General features: G+C 39.5%; 1 pseudogene; it reads right to left on the bottom strand.

The window, feature by feature from the left end:
- Positions 1 to 2,638: 2,638 nt before the first annotated feature.
- LOC119508532 lies at positions 2,639 to 3,222 on the bottom strand (annotated as a pseudogene).
- Between the last annotated feature and the right edge of the window lie 2,699 nt (positions 3,223 to 5,921).

The following is a 5,921-nucleotide window of genomic DNA, read 5'->3' as shown; positions in this document are numbered from 1 at the left end:
GGCTAGAGACTAATCTTTTAGGATAATATGTATGCTTTTTAAAGATACCTCTAAACAAAATTAGAAAAATAAAATTTAGCTGCAATGCAAAGTGGACAATCACCCCAATATTCCTCCTCTTCTCTTATCCTCAGAACTAGAAACTCCCTTTCTCCCTTAACCAGCATCAGAAAGGATGAGAAGAAAATGACTCTGACAGACTCACAACTCACAACCAGCAACCCTCAGCACACAAGTCAGAAGCCATAAAGATTTTCCAGACCCCGGAATAGGCCAGAGCCTGATAATTGCTGGAGCAATTTCCACTATCCAAGCAAGGAGGAGGAAGAGGAAGTAAAAGCTCCAAGCAGAGGTTAGTAAAGCAAGGGATAGCTTGAGGAAGGAGGAGGGCTCCACTGGAAGGAGCATCCAGGTGGAGACATGCCGATGGTCTAGGAAAGAACCCTTAGTGCACTTTTTATAAGAATGGGGACAAGATAAAACAAGGATGCAAACCCATCCAAAGTCCACCCTGACTCTACTCCACTACTCTATACAGCTTGTATTTTATCTTCTGAAACCTTAAAGACTTGTTTGAATCTTCTTTGGAGTCTCATGCAGTTGTGTTCACTGGTCAGAAAGAAGGGGAAATACTACCACCCCATCCTAGAATGGCAGGCTTCTACACCTTCCCTATGGGAGAACAGGCTGCAAAGGGAGCCACTTACAGAATTTGCACAGTCAGAGAAAGAGGCAGAGTGCTTCCCTGACCATGTTTCCCCATTCCCAGATGAGGACCACTCATGGCTTCCTTCATGGGCTGAAGATGAGGTGGCTGGGTCACTGATAGTCACATTACTGGCTGCAGAGTGGACAGTGCATTAAGGTATGCACATATATGATTTTGTACAGGGTTGTTCTCAGTTGGCCAGGGCTGCTGTAACAAAGGACCACAGACTAATTGCTTACACAACAGAAACATATTATCTCATGAAGCCCAAAACCAAGTGTCAGCAGTGCCATGCTTCCTCCTAAAGGGGAGAATCCATTCCATCCCTGCCCTCTTGCTTCTGGCGGGTGACTGGCAACCTGTGGCCTTCCTTGGCTTGTGGCGGCATAACTCAATCTTTGCTTCTGTCATATGATCATCACTCTCTCTCTCTCCCTCTGTCCTACTGTGTCAAAATTTCCTCTGCTTGTAAGGACACCAGTCGTATTGGATTAAGGGCCCACCTTAATCTCTGGCCTCACCTTAACTAATAATATCTTCAGAGAACCCATTTACAAATATGTTCATATTCATGGGACCGGGGATTGAACATCTTTTTTTGGGAGATACAATTCAATCTTTAACAAGGGGATCAGTTGGAAGATGTTTGAAATAGTTCAAAGAAAATAAGAAGAGGGCCAGAATTAAAGCTTGGGAGTATGCATATAAAGGAAAGGGCTTCATGATCACTCATGATTTTTAGCTTTGCATATACTGGTTCCCTTGCTTGGGCTGTGTTGCCTTCACTCTCTTATTCATTCAGTATTTGTGCCACTCTACTGTGATGTCTTCCATTAGATTTAGATATTTCTTCTTCATTGTTCACTTTATACCTTATAAATAACTTCAGCTTAGCAAGTATATGTTTTGTTGGAATTCTGCTTGCCTGTTCAATGGAATCTAAGTTCCTTAAATCTAGGGCACGGTGTCTTTGAGAACTGCAATTGCCTATATCAACATGGTATAGTTATTAGGAATAAGAACAGAGACCAACTGTGTCAATATGATAGTATTTTCTTCCAGGAAACATTTGCCCAAGAAAGGTAAGAGAGTTAAGCAATAAATAGTTTCACTATTTCCATTAGGAAATTGTTGCAAATCAATTAATCTGAGACAATAGTCTGCTCACCTGGGCAAAGATGTCTCTTATCAAACAGCATTTTACCTTCCTCTCACTGTGAATACCAACCCTAAGTTATTATGTCATGACTGTTGCTCAATCCCAATTAGTTCCCTGCTTTGAAAGACCCTCCTTAAAAGCTTTAAGCCTAGACTCCCAAGCCCTATAAATACCCTCCCTCCTGTGGAAGGAAGGGAGGTTGTCTGGTGGTGATCTTATGAGGTGTTCAACATCTTTCAGCCTGAATCCAGCCTAGCACATAATAGTGCATAATAAATATTTGTTGAAGGAGGTAGTTAAGATGAGAAAATCAACATGACATGGTACTTTGATTGAATGTTGACAGGTGAGGAAAGAGTCAAGATGTTTGCAAAGTACTAAGTGTTAACTGGTGCCATAACTTAAGGTGGCAAAAACATAAGAGCAGATTTTCAATTGGAGAGTGATTTCAGTTCTAGACATGTTGAGTTTGAGATACCCTGGATGTGGAAATAGAGATGTTCAAGTCTATGCTCAATGACTGAAAGCCCCAGACAGATTTCTGGAAGAAGTTAGTAACTTGTTTTCCTAGATCACTGGTTCTTTTTTTTAATTATTATTAAAACACATACATTTAACAATACAGTTTTACACAGAATGCTAAGAGCACTTTTCTTCATATTTTACAGAAGGGCTTGAAACAATATGGACCTTTTATTAATATTCACACCATAGCACAAATTGAACCTAAATAGATGTATTACAATGTGCTTGACAGTTTAAAGGCTTAATGGCAATAATCAGGGGAGGAAAAGAATGTGTCATTTTATTTTACATAACTGACTGAAAAATACATTCAAGAAATACTAAATAAAACTTCAATATGTTCTCATGCGCCCAGAAGGAGGTAGTGCCCGATTTGGAGGGGTGATGCTATGTTGAAATAGTCTCCTATTTGGAACTTCTGTGACTACAGGGTCATGGAATCATCAGTCCCCTTTCTGCCCTACATGGTGCTACCAATCTCCTGTGCTCGATAGCCAGGTCTTTTAAGATCAGTAAAAACAATTACAAAGTTGAAGTGTGTGCCCTTCTTTCTAGCTTCTGGGTAAACTTCTTTTACTAAACTAGTCAGTTCTTTCAAAGTTGCATCCATCCAATTGCAGATCTGCAGCTTGCTGCAGGGCACGTTTCCGCAAGAGAAGTCATCCATCCGGTGGCGGTGGCCGTTATTAAAGGTGAAGACCCGCAGCAGCAGGGAGCATGTCTTCTCTGGGTAGATTGGCTTCTCCGATTCCTTCTTAACTTCCTCCTGCATAACGCGCGACTCCACCGACATCTTTCTCCTACGGCCCGCGAGAGCCTCGCTCTGACCTCCGACCCAGCATGAGCATGGAGTCTGTCACATCACTGGTTCTTTAAGTAGGGTCTTCAGACTGGGAGCATCAGCATTGCATGAGAACTTGTTGGGAAATATAAATTTTGGGGTCTGCCAGATCTACTGAATAGAAGACTCTGTCAGTGGGGCTCAGCTGTGTTTTAACAAGCCCTCCCCTTGATCTGAGACACCACAGAGTTTGAGAACCTTGCTTCAATCAGAACTGTCAACCTATAAAACAAGAGAATTGTTGTTAAGCAACCTGCTGGTGAGATATTTGCTAGCATGGTGATATGTTTTGTTCCCACAGGTAAGTCATTCTGATGTTGTGACCTGAGAGGCTACATAGCAAAGCAATTAAGATTTTGGCTTCTGACACCCTGCATTTAAATACTGGCTATACCACTTCCTACTTGTCTTCCTTAGGGAGTAAATCACTTAATGTCTCTGAGCCTAGGTTCCTTATCTGTACAATGGGAATATTAATAGCACCTCCTCAATGAGTTCTTGTGATGAATAAATGAATTAATATATGTAAAATGTTTAAAATTGTAAACAGTTCCCTGCTTTTAATATACTTACTTGTTTAGAAAGTCACTTGCCCTTTTGTCTACCTAACTAAATATTTCCTGTCTTTATAAGTTCACTTCAAACTTCCCATCTGTAGAAAGCCTCTGCTGGTTAGCCATTATATTAAGTATATTGCTTGGCCTACAGTAGGTATTTAATAAATCCATTAGTTGGGTGAATGAGCACTCCAATCCACATTTCTTTATTTCTTCTCTGAGTTTTATAGCTTTTATTATCACTGCCTTTTATTTTGGCACTAAATTATCTACTGTTGTATTTATGCCTTGCTTCCTGATTATATTATAAGCTCTTGGAAGGGAAGTATTGTGCCTGACTTAACTTGTCCACCTACACAGCGCATGGCAGTGTTGACTGCATAAAGGGAATTCATTAATCTGTGCAAAATAAAAAAACTTGCTTTTTTGGGTCACAAATCCCTTTACCCTCCTAAGTTTTTGCAATTTATTTCCCCTACACAACAATTTCAAAATCTTAAATCTCTACCATCAGTTTTTCTAGAGGGTCACAGATTAACAGAACAAGGATTCTCTTCCTATTTCTGATGCAGCCAGTAAGATGGCTCTTATTTTTTTGAGCCTTCATGTTGGCCTCATAAATTCAGCACAATATTCTCCAAATTATTTCTTGAGCCAAAGCCAGAGTATTAAGTATGACTTATTACTCTAAATCAGAATAATAGCATGGTATCTCTCTCTTTCAAAATACACCTTTAAGGATAACGCATGATGTTACTTATCCTTTATGTAGCCTTATTTTTACCAGCAGCTTACTTCAGCTTTCCTTTAACCTTTTCAATAAGCTCACTGCTTTGTATAGTACTGAATTGAAATTCTGCTGGCACTGAGGATTGAAATGTCTCTTCTTAAATAGTTATGTAACTTTAAACATAGAGAATGATGAAATGAGGCACATTTTTCAGCCAGATAGATTGGAGATCAGAATTTTAGCTCAGCTACTAATTTGCTGTGTGGCCTTGAGAAAGCCACTCAACATTTCTGACCCTTTGTTTACTTGTCTATAGATAGAGGGACATTACTATTTACCTTAGAGTGTTGCTATGAAGAAAGTCAATAAAACAAGTTATGTATAGTACCTAACACATGGAAAGTATTCAATAAATTCTGGCTATATTTACAAAACAAAAGAAGAGAAGCAAAATATTGTATATCTCGGAAATAGATGCCAATCCAGAGTCTATACATTGTCATTTTCCCTAAAACATGATCTCTGGTATTTGAACATTAGCCCTGTTCTGAAATTCTATTTAAATTCAATTCAAGGGTGACCCTGTTAAACCTCAAAATACTTTGCTTTTGATAACTGATCAAATAAAATCTCCTAACTAATTTTATAACTGAAGGGTCTCTTCTATAGTGAAAACCTGGCATACTTTTATCCTGAGAACTCTGTTTATTTGTGACCTGTGACATGGTAGATCAGGAATTCCAACTCTTAGGCACAGGCTGGCTACAGCTCACTGAGTATTCTCTAAGCCCATCTCAGTACCACTTCCTTGAAACCTTGAGTGTCTTTCCCCCAGGGTCTGTTATGAATAGTTGGTGTTCCTGAGGGCTCTTCCAGTTTTTTTCATTAAATTCCAGAGGGGATAGTGAGAATCTGTAAAAGCAATAAGTTTTTTTTGTTTTGTTTTTGTTTTGTTTTTGTTTCTTTTCTAGAAGGACAAATGCATTCAAGGGTTAAAAAGAAAGGCTTTTTTGGGCTCATCGAAATTGGTGAGACAAAGATCATCCTGGGTAGCAGAGAGAGCTCTGAGACTGTATGGAGACAAGACTATAAAGTGAAGTCTAAACATGTCATGAGGTTGGTAAGATTATTTGTTTTTCCTACAAAATATCTATAATAAAAATTCTGAAGTGATATTCTGAATCTTGTTTTACATACCAATGGCTCACACATGAAAACAGCTGCTATTATTCTTACCTTCCTTCAGCATTCCCTGCAGGACCAGAGCTACTTTGGGAGTCAACAAGGGGAAAATGGCATTCTTAACATAGCATGGGTTGAAAAGTGGTGGCAGAGAAGAGGAAGGACCAGTTTATAGAAGACTTCAAAGGAGGACTCCAGTCAGCCCGAGGGCGCACTTG

The sequence above is a fragment of the Choloepus didactylus genome, chromosome 13 (genome assembly GCF_015220235.1).
Source record: "Choloepus didactylus isolate mChoDid1 chromosome 13, mChoDid1.pri, whole genome shotgun sequence".
Taxonomy (NCBI): Eukaryota; Metazoa; Chordata; class Mammalia; order Pilosa; family Megalonychidae; genus Choloepus; species Choloepus didactylus.
This window is presented reverse-complemented; position numbering and strand designations above follow the sequence as displayed.